Raw genomic sequence first — 13,994 nt, forward strand, 5'->3', positions numbered from 1 at the left:
TGTTACTTGACCATGACGAACCTACGAACTATGAGGAAGCGGTGATGAGCCTAGATTCCGCAAAATGGCTTGAGGCCATGAAATCTGAGATGGGATCCATGTATGAGAACAAAGTGTGGACTTTGGTTGACTTGCCCGATGATTGGCAAGCCATCGAGAATAAATGGATTTTCAAGAAGAAGACTGACGCTGACGGTAATGTTACTGTCTACAAAGATCGACTTGTTGTGAAAGGTTTTCGACAAGTTCAAGGAGTTGACTACGATGAGACATTCTCACCCGCAGCGATGCTTAAGTCCGTCCGAATCATGTTAGCAATTGCCGCATTTTATGACTATGAAATTTGGAAAATGGATGTAAAGACTGCATTCCTGAATAGTTTTCTGGAAGAAGAGTTGTATATGATGCAACCTGAAGGTTTTATCGATCCAAAGGGTACTAACAAAGTGTGCAAGCTCCAACGATCCATTTATGGACTGGTGCAAGCCTCTCAGAGTTGGAATAAACGTTTTGATAGTGTGATCAAAGCATATGGTTTTATACAGACTTTTGGAGAAGCCTGTATTTACAAGAAAGTGAGTGGGAGCTCTGTAGCATTTCTAATATTATATGTGGATGACATATTATTGATTGGAAATGATATAGAATTTCTGGATAGTATAAAAGGATACTTGAATAAGATTTTTTCAATGAAAGACCTCGGTAAAGCTGCTTATATATTGGGCATCAAGATCTATAGAGATAGATCAAGACGCTTAATTGGACTTTCACAAAGCACATACCTTGATAAAATTTGAAGAAGTTCAAAATGGATCAAGCTAAGAAAGGGTTCTTGCCTGTGTTACAAGGTGTGAAATTGAGTAAGACTCAATGCCCAACCACTACAGAAGATAGAGAGAAAATGAAAAGTGTTCCCTATGCTTCAGCCATAGGATCTATCATGTATGCAATGATGTGTACCATACCTGATGTGTGCCTTGCTATTAGTTCAGCAGGGAGGTACCAAAGTAATTTAGGAGTGGATCACTGGACGGCGGTCAACAACATCCTGAAATACCTGAAAAGGACTAAGGATATGTTTCTCGTTTATGGAGGTGACAAAGAGCTCATCATAAATGGTTACGTCGATGCAAGCTTTGACACTGATCTGGATGATTCTAAATTGCAAACCGGATACGTGTTTATATTGAATGGTGGAGCTGTCAGTTGGAGCAGTTCTAAACAAAGCGTCGTGGCGGGATCTACGTGTGAAGTAGAGTACATAGCTACTTCGGAAGCAGCAAATGAAGGAGTCTGGATGAAGGAGTTCATATCCGATCTAGGTGTCATACCTAGTGCATCGAGTCCAATGAAAATCTTTTGTGACAACACTGGTGCAACTGCCTTGGCAAAGGAATCCAGATTTCACAAGAGAACCAAACACATCAAGAGACGCTTCAATTCCATCCGGGATCAAGTCCAGGTGGGAGACTGTTGGAAATATGCCCTAGAGGCAATAATAAAATGATTATTATTACATTTCCTTGTTCATGATAATTGTCTATTATTCATGCTATAATTGTGTTATCCGGAAATCAAAATACATGTGTGAATACATGGACCATAACATGTCCCTAGTGAGCCTCTAGTTAACTAGCTCATTGATCAATATATAGTCATGGTTTCCTGACTATGGACATTGGATGTCATTGATAACGGGATCACATCATTAGGAGAATGATGTGATGGACAAGACCCAATCCTAAGCATAGCACAAGATCGTGTAGTTCGTTTGCTAGAGCTTTTCCAATGTCAAGTATCATTTCCTTAGACCATGAGATCGTGTAACTCCCGGATGCCGTAGGAGTGCTTTGGGTGTACCAAACGTCACAACGTAACTGGGTGACTATAAAGGTATATTACAGGTATCCCCGAAAGTATCTGTTGGGTTGACACGGATCAAGACTGGGATTTGTCACTCTGTATGACGGAGAGGTATCTCTGGGCCCACTCGGTAATGCATCATCATAATGAGCTCATTGTGACCAAGTGTTTGGTCATGGGATCATGCATTACGGTACGAGTAAAGTGACTTGCCGGTAACGATATTGAACGAGGTATTGGGATACCGACGATCGAATCTCGGGCAAGTAACGTACCGATTGACAAAGGGAATTGAATACGGGATTGATTGAATCCTCGACATCGTGGTTCATCCGACGAGATCATCGTGGAACACATGGGAGCCAACATGGGTATCCAGATCCCACTATTGGTTATTGACCGGAGAGTCATCTCGGTCATGTCTGCGTGTCTCCCGAACCCGTAGGGTCTACACACTTAAGGTTCGGTGACGCTAGGGTTGAAGAGATATTAGTATGCAGTAACCCAAAAGTTGTTCGGAGTCCCGGATGAGATCCCGGACGTCACAAGGAGTTCCGGAATGGTCCGGAGGTGAAGATCTATATATAGGAAGTCCAGTTTCGGCCATCGGGAAGGTTTCGGGGGTAATCGGTATTGTACTGGGACCACCGGAAGGGTCCCGGGAGTCCACCGTGTGGGCCACGTATCCCGGAGGGCCCCATGGGCTGAAGTGGGAGTGTAACTAGCCCCTGGTGGGCTGGTGTGCCCCCCATGGGCCTCCCCTTGTGCCTAGGGTTGGAAACCCTAGGGGTGGGGGGCGCCCCACTTGACTTGGGGGGCAAGTCCCCCTTGGCTGCCGCCCCCGCTTGGAGATTGGATCTCCTAGGGCCGGCACCCTCCCTTAGGGGCCCTATATATAGTGGGGGGGAGGGAGGGCAGCCGCACCAAGCCCCTGGCGCCTCCCTCTCCCCTCGTAACACCTCTCTCTCTCTCTCTCTCTCTCTCGTTAGAGCTTGGCGAAGCCCTGCCGAGATCACCGCTGCTTCCATCACCACGCCGTCGTGCTGCTGCATCTCCATCAACCTCTCCTTCCCCTTGCTGGATCAAGAAGGAGGAGACGTCTTCCCCAACCGTACGTGTGATGAACGCGGAGGTGCCGTCCGTTCGGCGCTTGGTCATCGGTCATTTGGATCACGACGAGTACGACTCCATCGACCCCGTTCTCTTGAACGCTTCCGCTCGCGATCTACAAGGGTATGTAGATGCACTCCCCTCTCCCTCATTTCTAGATGACTCCATAGATTGATCTTGGTGTTGCGTAGAAAATTTTAAAATTCTGCTACGTTACCCAACAGTGGTATCAGAGCTAGGTCTATGTGTAGTTTCTATGCACGAGTAGAACACAAGTTGTTGTGGGCATCGATTTTGTCAATTTGCTTGCCGTTACTAGTCTTATCTTGATTCGGCGGCATTGTGGGATGAAGCGGCCTGGACCGACCTTACACGTATGCTTACGTGAGACTGGTTCCACCGACTGACATGCACTAGTTGTATAAGGTGGCTAGCGGGTGTCTGTCTCTCCCACTTTAGTCGGATCGGATTCGATGAAAAGGGTCCTTATGAAGGGTAAATAGAAATTGTCATATCACGTTGTGGTTTTGGCGTAGGTAAGAAACGTTCTTGCTAGAAACCTTTAGCAGCCACGTAAAAACTTGCAACAACAATTAGAGGACGTCTAACTTGTTTTTGCAGCATATGTCATGTGATGTGATATGGCCAAAAGGATGTGATGAATGATATATGTGATGTATGAGATTGATCATGTTCTTGTAATAGGAATCACGACTTGCATGTCGATGAGTATGACAACCGGCAGGAGCCATAGGAGTTGTCTTAATTTATTTATGACCTGCGTGTCAACATAAACGTCATGTAATTACTTTACTTTATTGCTAAACCATTAGCCATAGTAGTAGAAGTAATAGATGATGAGACAACTTCATGAAGACACGATGATGGATATCATGGTGTCATGTCGGTGACGATGATGATCATGGCGCCCCAAAGATGGAGATCAAAAGGAGCAAAATGATATTGGCCATATCATGTCACTATTTGATTGCATGTGATGTTTATCATGTTTTACATCTTATTTGCTTAGAACGATGGTAGCTTAAATAATATGATCCCTCACAATAATTTCAAGAAAGTGTTCCCCCTAACTGTGCACCGTTGCGAAGGTTCGTTGTTTCGAAGCACCACGTGATGATCGGGTGTGATAGATTCTAACGTTCGAATACAACGGGTGTAAGCCAGATTTACACACGTAATACACTTAGGTTGACTTGACGAGCCTAGCATGTACAGACATGGCCTCGGAACACGGAAGACCGAAAGGTCGAACATGAGTCGTATAGAAGATACGATCAACATGAAGATGTTCACCGATGATGACTAGTCCGTCTCACGTGATGATCGGACACGGCTTAGTTGACTCGGATCATGTATCACTTAGATGACTAGAGGGATGTCTGTCTGAGTGGGAGTTCATTAAATAATTTGATTAGATGAACTTAATTATCATGAACTTAGTCTGAAAACCTTTGCAAAATGTCTTGTAGATCAAATGGCCAACGCTCATGTCAACCTCAACTTCAACGCATTCCTAGAGAAAACCAAGCTGAAAGATGATGGCAGCAACTATACGGACTGGGTCCGGAACCTGAGGATCATCCTCATAGCTTCCAGGAAAGCATATGTCCTAGAAGCACCGCTAGGTGACGCACCCATCCCAGAGAACCAAGACGTTATGAACGCTTGGCAGTCGTGTGCTGATGATTACTCCCTCGTTCAGTGTGGCATGCTTTACAGCTTAGAACCGGGGCTCCAAAAGCGTTTTGAGCAACACGGAGCATATGAGATGTTCAAAGATCTGAAAATGGTTTTCCAAGCTCATGCCCGGGTCGAGAGATATGAAGTCTCCGACAAGTTCTATAGTTGTAAGATGGAGGAAAATAGTTCTGTCAGTGAGCACATACTCAAAATGTCTGGGTTGCACAACCGCTTGTCCCAGCTGGACATTAACCTCCCGGACGAGGCGGTCATTGACAGAATCCTTCAGTCGCTCCCACCTAGCTACAAGAGCTTTGTGATGAACTACAATATGCAGGGGATGGTGAAAACTATTCCTGAAGTATTTTCATTGCTGAAATCAGCGGAGGTGGAAATCAAAAAGGAACATCAAGTGTTGATGGTCAATAAAACCACTAGTTTCAAGAAAGGCAAGGGTAAGAAGAACTTCAAGAAGGACGGCAAGGGAGTTGCCGTGCCCGGTAAATCAGTTGCCGGGAAGAAGCCAAAGAATTGACCCAAACCTGAGACTGAGTGCTTTTATTGCAAGGGAAAGGGACACTGGAAGCGGAACTGCCCAAATACTTAGCGGACAAGAAGGCCGGCAACACTAAAGGTATATGTGATATACATGTAATTGATGTGTACCTTACCAGTACTCGTAGTAGCTCCTGGGTATTTGATACCGGTGCGGTTGCTCATATTTGTAACTCAAAACAGGTCCTGCGGAATAAGCGGAGACTGGCGAAGGATGAGGTGACAATGCATGTCGGGAATGGTTCCAACGTCGATGTGATCGCCGTCGGCACGCTACCTCTACATTTACCTACGGGATTAGTTTTAAACCTCAATAATTGTTATTTAGTGCCAGCTTTGAGCATGACCATTGTATCTGGATCTCGTTTAATACGAGATGGCTACTCATTTAAATCCGAGAATAATGGTTGTTCTATTTATATGAGAGATATGTTTTATGGTCATGCCCCGCTGGTTAATGGTTTATTCTTAATGAATCTCGAACGTGATGTTACACATATTCATAGTGTGAATACCAAAAGATGTAAGATTGATAATGATAGTCCCACATATCTGTGGCACTGCCGCCTTGGTCACATAGGTGTCAAACACATGAAGAAGCTCCATACAGATGGACTTTTGGAGTCTCTTGATTTCGAATCATTTGACACGTGCGAACCATGCCTCATGGGTAAAATGACCAAGACTCCATTCTCCGGAACAATAGAGCGAGCAACCAACTTATTGGAAATTATACATACTGATGTGTGCAGTCCAATGAGCGTTGAGGCTCGCGGTGGCTATCATTATGTTCTCACTCTCACTGATGACTTAAGTAGATATGGGTATGTCTATTTGATGAAACACAAGTCTGAGACCTTTGAAAAGTTCAAGGAATTTCAGAATGAGGTAGAGAATCAACGTGACCGAAAGATAAAATTCTTACGATCAGATCGTGGGGGAGAATATTTAAGTCATGAATTTGGTACGCACTTAAGGAAATGTGGAATCATTTCACAACTCACGCCGCCTGGAACACCTCAGTGTAACGGTGTGTCCGAACGTCGTAATCGCACTCTATTGGATATGGTGAGATCTATGATGTCACTCACTGATTTACCGCTATCATTTTGGGGATACGCTCTAGAGATAGCTACATTCACTTTAAATAGGGAATCGTCTAAATCCGTTGAGACGACACCATATGAATTATGGTTTGGGAAGAAACCTAAGCTGTCGTTTCTAAAAGTTTGGGGATGCGATGCTTACATCAAGAAACTTCAACCTGAAAAGCTCGAACCCAAGTCAGAAAAATGCGTCTTCATAGGATACCCTAAGGAAACCATTGGGTATACCTTCTACCTCAGATCCGAAGGCAAGATCTTTGTTGCCAAGAACGGGTCCTTTCTGGAGAAAGAGTTTCTCTCGAGAGAAGTAAGTGGGAGGAAAGTAGAACTCGATGAAGTACTGCCTCTTGAACCGGAAAGTGCCGCAGCTCAGGAAGGTGTTCATGTGGTGCCTGCACCGACTAGAGAGGATGTTAATGATGATGATCAAGGTACTTCGGATCAAGCTGCTACTGAACTTCGAAGGTCCACAAGGACATGTTCCACACCAGAATGGTATGGCAACCCTGTCCTAGAAATCATGTTGTTATACAACGGTGAACCTTCGAGCTATGAAGAAGCAATGGCGGGCCCAGATTCCAACAAATGGCTTGAAGCCATGCAACCCGAGATAGGATCCATGTATGAAAACAAAGTATGGACTTTGACAGACTTGCCCGATGATCGGCGAGTAATAGAGAATAAATGGATCTTTAAGAAGAAGACGGACGCGGATGGTAATGTTACCATCTATAAGGCTCGACTTGTCACTAAGGGTTATCGACAAGTTCAAGGGGTTGACTACGATGAGACGTTCTCAACCGTAGTGAAGCTGAAGTCCGTCCGAATCATGTTAGCAATTGCCGCATACTATGATTATGAGATATGGCAAATGGACATCAAAACGGCATTCCTTAACGGCTTTCTTAAGGAAGAATTGTATATGATGCAGCCAGAAGGTTTTGTCGATCCTAAGAATGCTAACAAGGTATGCAAGCTCTAGCGCTCCATCTATGGGCTGGTGCAAGCATCTCGGAGTTGGAACATTCGCTTTAATGAAATGATTAAAGCGTTTGGGTTTATGCAGACTTATGGAGAAGCCTGCGTTTACAAGAAAGTGAGTGAGAGCTCTGTAGCATTTCTCATATTATATGTGGATGACATACTTTTGATGGGAAATGATATAGAACTTTTGGACAGTATTAAGGCCTACTTGAATAAGTGTTTTTCAATGAAGGACCTTGGAGAAGTTGCTTACATATTAGGCATCAAGATCTATAGAGATAGATCGAGACGACTCATAGGTCTTTCACAAAGCACATACCTTGATAAGATATTGAAGAAGTTCAATATGGATCAGTCCAAGAAGGGGTTCTTGCCTGTGTTGCAAGGTGTGAAATTGAGCTCAGCTCAATGTCCAACCACGGCAGAAGACAGAGAAAAGATGAGTGTCGTCCCCTATGCCTCAGCCATAGGGTCTATCATGTATGCCATGCTGTGTACCAGACCTGATGTAAACCATGCCGTGAGTTTGGTAGGAAGGTACCAAAGTAATCCCGGCATGGAACACTGGACAGCGGTCAAGAACATCCTGAAGTACCTGAAAAGGACTAAGGATATGTTTCTCGTATATGGAGGTGACGAGGAGCTCGTCGTAAAAGGTTACGTCGACGCTAGCTTCGACATAGATCTGGATGACTCTAAGTCACAAACCGGATACGTGTATATTTTGAATGGTGGGTGTCGGTGTCAAAACCGGTGGATCTCGGGTAGGGGGTCCTGAACTGTGCATCTAGGCCGGATGGTAACAGGAGACTGGGGACACTTTGTTTTACCTAGGTTCGGGCCCTCTCGATGGAGGTAAAACCCTACTCCTGCTTGATTAATATTGATGATATGGGTAGTACAAGAGTAGATCTACCACGAGATCAAGGAGGCTAAACCCTAGAAGCTAGCCTATGGTATGATTGTGTATGGAGTTTTTTTCTGTCCTACGGACTACAACCCTCCGGTTTATATAGACACCGGATAGGGTTAGGGTTACACAGAGTCGGTTACAATGGTAGGAGATCTTGAATATCACATCGCCAAACTTGCCTTCCACGCCAAGGAAAGTCCCATCCGGACACGGAACGAAGTCTTCAATCTTGTATCTTCATAGTCCAGGAGTCCGGCTGAAGGTATAGTCCGGCTATCCGAACACCCCCTAATCCAGGACTCCCTCAGTAGCCCCTGAACCAGGCTTCAATGACGACGAGTCCGGCACACAAATTGTCTTCGGCATTGCAAGGCGGGTTCCTCCTCCAAGTCCTTCATAGAAGATTGTAATCACCAGTGTCCGGCTCTGTAAAATAAGTTTCCACATATTGCCATAGAGAGAATAATATTAACACAAATCAAATCTGCTGACGTATTCCGCAGTGCACCATCACACCACAGCCAAGTCCTTTACTCAAATCGTCTTCACTTTTCCACCTCAGCATGTTTTGCGAGGCGGTTTCCTTGGCACATCTTGTCAAAGCAGAGATCGTGTGCCCCCCCTTTACGGGATCCTCATTAATACGGACGTGGGTAACCCAATCATGCCCGTTAGCATGTGTTCTCGATTAAAGGCGAGTCCTAAACGGTTATGAGGAGGGCTCTTGGTATTCAACCTCTTATAAAGAGACCAAGGCCTTACTCCCTTTTTCAATCTCAAACGAGTTCGCCCGTCGCCTCGAGTTCCAACACCCTAGGCTTCGGATTCCAGGCGCTTCGGACCTTCGACAATGTCCGGTTCCGACCTCCAGGGTCGATGGATGCCCTCCTCCGTCACGGAGGGGGACGTGCTAAAGTTGAGAGAGGCTAAGTTCTTGACCGCCGAAATCCCGCATAGGTTTCCTGTTCAAGGGCAAGCTATTCCTAGTCCCCAGCCTGGCGAGAGCGTAGTGTTCATGTCTCACTTCCTTCGGGGGTTAGGCTTCCCGATGGATCCCTTCGTGAGGGGGCTGCTGTTTTATTACGGGCTGGAACTTCATGACTTAGCTCCGGAGTCCATCCTCCATATTTCCTTATTCATTGTTGTATGCGAAGCGTTCCTCCGTGTTACCCCTCACTTCGGATTGTGGCTCAAGACCTTTGGAGTGGAGCCGAAGATGATCGAGGGACGGCATGTAGAGTGCGGAGGTGCTGTCATAAGTAAGAATGTTGATGCTCCATGGCCCGGGGGCTTCTTTCAAGAGGAGCTCGGCTTGTGGCAACGAGAATGGTTCTATATCACCGCTCCCAGGAGCGCCAAGTGGGCGGCGCCTCCTGCCTTTTGCTCGGGTCCCCCACCACGGCTGGCGTCATGGGTCAACAAAGGATTAGATTGGGGGTTAGGGATCTCCTAGTAGGAGACCTCAACCTGGTCAAGGTGACGCAGGTCATGCTAATTCGCTAAATACTGCCCGGCAAACGTCGCCCCCTTCGCCTGTGGGAGTTTAATCCAGAGGGACCGCGAACTCTCCAGAATTTCATGGGTGCAACACCCGCGGAGATGTATAGACTGTTCTTCGGATCACAAGAGATGTGTCCGGATTTAACCGAGGACGCAGGTCTAAGCTGCCATCGCCCGGATACTCAGGTAAGCGACCTCGTGCCGGACCTTCTATCCGTATAATCATTATAAACTTGCCCCTAAAAGAGCTGTCCTTTTGAGCAGGAGTGGATAGCGAAGGCAAAGCTGATCAGGTGTCCGGCTCCCCTTCCTGAAACCAGGTTGGATCCTGTGCTAGTCAGGATGCTGGAGACAATGCCTTTGGCGGGGGAGGACAAGGAAGCTATGGCCTCCTCGAAGGAGGCTGCTCCGAAGGGAGGAACCGACAATTCCTTTCCCGAGGGGAAGAAGAGAGCCGCCTCTGACGACCCGGAAACCGTGGTCTCGAAACGGGGGAGAAAATCCTCGTCAGAGGGTCCGGCGCCGGGGAGTTCCTCGGCCGGACTATGCCCTCAAGGGGATCAGCCCTCCAGCGAGCCGTAAGTAGAGAGAGGTGTTTCTTTTGAGGGATGAGAGAAATCTTTGATTTATATCTGAGAAGACTAAACGAAATTTTACCTTGCAGCTCGGACCTCAGCCCTTCTCAGCAGAGATCCTCTTCGGGGGACCTTCTTCCGGAGATGATGGAGAGCGGGACGCCTCCCCCTGCCATGCCGCCTAGCGAGGCGGGCGACCCTGAGGTGTCGTCGCGGAGAGTTTCCCTGAATCTGGCAGGGGCGGAAGGCGGCAGTGCGGTCCCCCGAGGTTCTCCGTATCCGGCCTTCTAAAGGGGCCATAGGACAAGTCCGGCACCGTCTGGTGCTCGGTCGGAGGAGCTAAAGATTCTGCTGGGGCGAGCTTCTATCTCAGAGGAGCACCGTGCATTGATGGGCACGGTGATTGAAAGGATTTCATCCGCAGAAAACGGATTGCATGAGGCCGTCAAAAGTTTACTGACGGGTTTTGAGGTACGTTAGATAATGTACACTTTTGTTAGTTGCGCATAAATAAGATGCGCCCTGTGTAGATAGTAGCCCCTGAGACTCTGCGTGTTGTCAAGAAATGACGGCACGTAGAGGATCATAATCCCAGGTCTAAGATGTCTCCTTTGAATGTAGGTGGCGAGGTGTCCGGAATCAAGCCGGACTAATGATGTGGCCGAACTAAAGCGGCAACTGGACGTGGCGGATGCCGACATCGCGCTTGTCAATAAGCGGCTTGATGAGGCTCAAGGTATGGAATTCTTCGGGCGGCGCCAGGTAAGAGGATCTTTATGCCAGTGTCTTACAATGTGTGTGCTTGACGCAGATGGTGCGGCCACCGTGGAGAATCTTAGGGAAAAACTTGCCCGAGCGAAGGAGCAAGCCAGAAAAAGCGATGCGGCTGCCAAGGAGGCCCTTGAAGAGCTGAGAGCCAAACAGGCTGCTCATTGCCGAAGTAAAGAGGAGATGGCCGAGATGGCCGAAGAGTTAAGAAGTGCTACCTACCGTTGCAAACTTATTGAAAAAGAAGACCAGGAAAAACAGACGGATTTAGAAAAGGCCGTTGCCGATGCCAAGGATGCTCGCTCTGCAATGAGAGCTAAAGAGGAGCTACGTCAGGCCGAACAGATTGCGGCTGGAAAGCCCTTTATGCTGCGGAGGAAGTTTTGTGATCCGAAGTTTGCTCCGTTGGACCGGATGTGGAGTGTGAAGGACACCTATCTGGACTTGGCGACAAGTGCCGCTGATGCGACCGAACACTTTCGAGATCAGAAAGATTGCGAAGTGGAAAAACTTTTCTGGTCGCAGTTCCATAATCCAGAGCGTCCACTGGCAGTGGATGATCGTTTGGCTCAATGGGCCGAACTGAATAGGTTGTCCGGACTCGCCATGAAGTACGTCATGGATCATCTGTGGCCGGGGAGATCGGAGCCGGAGAGCTATTTCAGCTTGGTGCAGCAATTCCTTGACGCGGTGCCGCGTATAAATGCAATTAAGAGGTCAGCATGCATAGAGGGCGCACGGATGGCTCTTGCCCGTGTTAAGACATACTGGGCAGAGATGGAGGCCACTGTTGTTGCGTCCCGAGATTCGGACCAAAGCCGAGTACCTTCCGAGCACTATTTTCAAGAAGTTCTTGAAGGCGCTCGTGTAATAGAGACGCAGTGCCCGAAAGATGCTATGTTAAGATAGCATATGTAATTATGAAGTAATATTTTGATAAACTGTAGTGGCTTATTTTATACTTGTGCCTCCAAGTATTGTAAACACCTTCTAATCGGCCGTTTTAATATATATATATATATGTATAGAATCTGAAAGATGGCAGTCGTTGGCTTCAGCCCCCACGCACATAGTGCGGGGGTGCTTGCAGAAGACACATTCTCACACTTAACCCAACGTCTTGGTCCTACAAAGGAGGTGATAGCGCAGCGGGCCAGGCAATCGGACTATAATGCTTTAACACTTTCACTTAGCCATAGGAGTTTGAAAATGAGACTCTTTAGGTAGCTCCTTGGTGGCAACTGCGCTCGTCCGAATTCGGGGCGCGTATGTGCCTGACCGGGAAGCGGTCCTTCGTCAAAGCGGAGGAATCCGATAGATTCTGATCGGTCATCGAGTGGCTGACCAGTCTCACGCTACATCATGACAGTCAGTTTTCGGCTTTCTCTACTGAGGTGCTCGCCCTAGCCGAACCGGGAGCACAATCGCAGTAGTTCTCCTGGTGCTACCTTAGCCGATAAAGCGGAACATAAGGTAGCCGAACTCAGGAGCCGGGCAACCCAACATTTGACCAAAGACATGATTCGGAGTTGATGCATATAATGCCAAAACTCGCAACGCCGAACACTCCCTAAGGTGTTCGGTCTTTATGAGTGCGGGCCAAACAACACTCTTTATTAAAAAAGCCCCTAGTGTCCAGGTACGTGCAAAAATTCTGACGTGGCCACATGCCAAGACGCCAGCCTCCTCCTTGGTTATATTAGAAAGAAAAACCAGGGGATGCGTAGCAACAAGAGACAGTAAAAAAGGTTTACGCAGGGTCTTAATCTAAAAAGAATCCTTTAGGACGGGTCCCTACTGCACGTCTGCGCCTGTGTCTCCGTTGTGCCGTATCCTGGACGGGCGCCACACGACGTTCATTTGTAAAAGAGAGGAACTGAGTTGAAAACGGGTCGTGCAGAAAAAGGAAAGAAATTTAAAATAAGCAAAGTATAAAGTAAGGTATGGAACTTTGAGCTTTATTGTCTCTTATTGTATATGTGTGGAGCCCCTTGTGCGGGGGTATGTGGCTTCTAGGCCTGCATCAATGATGATTCTGCACCGAACTCGTCTATCCGCATTCGTGGTCTTTAAATGACCTATTTTGAAGTTTTTTGGCCGGTGAGGCCATTTTGCTGTGGGGCTGTTAAAGCGGCCACACTGTCCTCCGCTTGGGGAGGCGCACTTTAGTGCTTCCCCATCAAAGAGATGATGCCTCGTGGACCGGGCATCTTAAGCGTAAGAGATGCATAATGTGGTATTGCGTTGAATCGAGCGAAAGCTTCACGTCCCAGTAGTGCTTGATAGCGACTTGAGAACGGGACGACGTGGAAGGTCAGCTTTTCGCGACAGAGGTTATCGGCAGAGCTGAATGTGACTGTGAGCCAGAGAAAACCCATACAATGGGTGTCCGGACCAGGTATTACCCCTTGAAAGGAGGTTTTGCTGTGGCAGATTCTTGCTGGGTTTATCCCCATGTGCTGTATTGTATCCTGATATATCAGGTTTAGTCCGCTGCCGCCGTCCATAAGGACATTTGAAAACTTGAGTCCGCCAATTGTTGGATCGAGTATCAAGGCAGTCCATCCTACATTCTTGATATTCCTAGAATAATCTAGCTGATCGAAGGTGATCGGTTTTGACAACCAGTGGCAGGATCCTTTGGGGATGGGTCGTGTGGTGCGTACCTTTACGAGCACCGCACGTTTTGTTATGTGAAGTGAGTTCACTATTTTTACTTCTTGTGGGAAGTTCTTTTGTTTCCTGGTGCTCTGCTGTTGGGGTTCGTCCTCGTCTTCGCTTGGTGTGTCGAGCCCCTTGCGTTCGGCATTGAGTCTGCCGGATTGTTTGAAGACCCAACAGTCTTTGTGGGTATGGTTAGCAGGCTTCCCGGGAGTGCTATGTATCTGACATATCCTGTCCAGGATTTTATTTAAGTTG

The sequence above is a fragment of the Triticum urartu genome, chromosome 7, assembly GCF_003073215.2.
Source record: "Triticum urartu cultivar G1812 chromosome 7, Tu2.1, whole genome shotgun sequence".
Taxonomy (NCBI): Eukaryota; Viridiplantae; Streptophyta; class Magnoliopsida; order Poales; family Poaceae; genus Triticum; species Triticum urartu.